The sequence below is a fragment of the Carlito syrichta genome, unplaced genomic scaffold, assembly GCF_000164805.1.
Source record: "Carlito syrichta isolate Samal-C Ts95f unplaced genomic scaffold, Tarsius_syrichta-2.0.1 Scaffold287961, whole genome shotgun sequence".
In the NCBI taxonomy this organism is placed as follows: Eukaryota; Metazoa; Chordata; class Mammalia; order Primates; family Tarsiidae; genus Carlito; species Carlito syrichta.
The window spans coordinates 416693-419169 of NW_007232057.1; positions in this window are offsets into that span (position 1 = coordinate 416693).

The window sequence follows — 2477 nt, forward strand, 5'->3', positions numbered from 1 at the left end:
GCACTCCAGTCTGGGCGACAGAGTGAGACTCCAACTCAAAAAAAAAAAAAAAGAACAGAAAACCAGGAGAGAATGCTCTTGTGGAAGCCAAGGAATAAAGGCTTCAAGTTGTGCTTCCAGACAATCCAGTTAACAGCAGATTACACATACATTGATGTATTTGTCTCAAACAACATGGTGGCCAGGGCTGGCACAACAGGGCAACAAGGCCATCAGGGACCTAGGCTCTTCCTCCCTCTCCTATCACCATTCTAAGCATCTAGGTCTTCATTTTTATGGTCACAAGATGGTTGTTACACCTTCCAGGTAGGGAGGAAAGTAAAGAAGAAAGGAGGAAGGGCAGTAGGGGTACCAGCCCCTTATAGAAAAGCAAAAGCTTTACAAGAAGCCCAACTATGTCTCATAGGTCAGAACTCTGTCACTTGGTCATTCCTAATGGGATGGGTGCTAAGGAGGTCAAGGAGAATGATAACTGAAGATACATGACAGTGGGGTGATGGTGAGGGTGGTGAGGGTGAGGATTGCATTTGCTACTTAGGAAGTCTCTGGCAACCTTATCAAAAGCAATTATTTCCGGGGTATATTAGACATGGAAAGTATGTTAGGTGTATATTAGCTTTGTTAAAGACTAACAGGTAGGTAAGAAATGAGGATCATTTATTTCTGATACTGGAAAAGGAGAATGATGAAATAAGCAAAATCTGAAGGGGGAAATTGCTTGAGTCCAGGAGTTCGAGACCATCCTGGGCAACACAGTGAGACTTCATCTCCACACACACACACAAAAATTAGCTGGGCGTGGGTGGTGCACACTTGTAGTCCCAGCTACTGAGAAGGTTGAGGCAGAAGGATCGCCTGAGTCCAGGAGGCTGAGGCTTCAGTGAGTCATGATTGTGCCACTGCATTCCATCCTGGGGACAGTCTGACTCATTAAAAAAAAAAAAGGAAAAACAAATCCTAATTTTAGCGGAAGAATCCAGATCACCAAATAAGAACCCAAATACGGGACATAGAAGACAAAAATGTCATAGAAAACATTGACAAAACAAAAAGTTGGTTCTTTGAAAGAATTAATAAGATTGATGGACCCCTAGTCAAAATGACCAAAAAAAAGAAAGAGAAAGAGAAAGCCCAAATAGACCCAATCAGAAATACAAAAGATCAACTGATCCCGAAGAAATACAAAAGATTATCAGAGATTAAAGCCAGGCTCAGTGGCTCAACCTGTAATCCCGCGCCTTTGGGAGGCTGAGGTGAGTGAATTGCCTGAGCCCACGGGTTCGAGACCCGCCTGGGCAGCGAGACTTCATCTCTACAATAAATCAAAAAATCAGCCGGGTATGGTAGCACATGCCTGTAATTCCGGCTACTCGGAAGGCTGAGGCGGAAGGATCGCCAGAGCCCAGCAGGTCGAGGCTGCGGTGGCTGGGAGCGGCCACTGTACTCCAGTGTGGGCAACAGAGTGAGACTCCAACTCAAAAAAAAAAAGATTATCAGAGATTACTTTATACACCAATATGGAAACAAACTTGATAACCTAAATGAAATGGAGGACTTTCTGACATCACACTACCTCCCCAGGTTGAAACAAGAAGACATTGAGATACTAAATAGATTAATAACAACCCAGGAAATTGACTCTGCCATACGAAAACTACCTACAAAACAAAAAGCGCTGGACCAGACAGCGTTCTAGTAGAATTCTACAAAACGTACAAGGAGGAGATGATACCAATCCTATTGAAAGTATTCCAGGCCGGGCGCAGTGGCTCAAGCCTATAATCCCAACACTTTGGGAGGCCGAAGTGAGAGGATTGCCTGAGCCCGCAGGTCCAAGACCAGCCTGGGCAACATGATGAGACCTCCTCTCTACAATAAATCAAAAAATTTAGCTGGATGTGGTAGTATGTGCCTGTAGTACCAGCTACTTGGAAGGCTAAGGCAGAAGGATCACCTGAGCCCACCCAGTAGGTCGAGGCTGTGGTGGCTGGGAGCATGTCACTGCAGTCCAGCCTTGGCGACAGAGTGAGACTCCAACACAAAAAAAAAAAAAAGAAGAAAGAAAAGAAAGTATTTCAGGCAATTGAGAAAGATGAAATTCTCCCCGAATCATTTTACAAAGCTAACATCACACTGATACCCAAACTGGGTAAAGATCCAACAAAAAAAGAGAACTACAGGCCAATATCCCTTATGAACATAGATGCAAAAATCCTCAACAAGATTCTGGCAAATCTGATCCCAAATCACATCTCAAAAATTATTCACCATGACCAAGTAGGCTTCTTCCCCAGGAGGAAAGGTTGGTTCAATATCCACAAGACCATAAATGTAATTAAATACATCAACAGATGTAAAAACAGGAACCACACGATTATATCATTAGATGCAGAAAAAGCTTTTGATAAAATCTAGCATCCCTTCTTGATAAAAACCCTCAAACTCCTAGGTATAGAAGGAACATACCTCAAAATAGT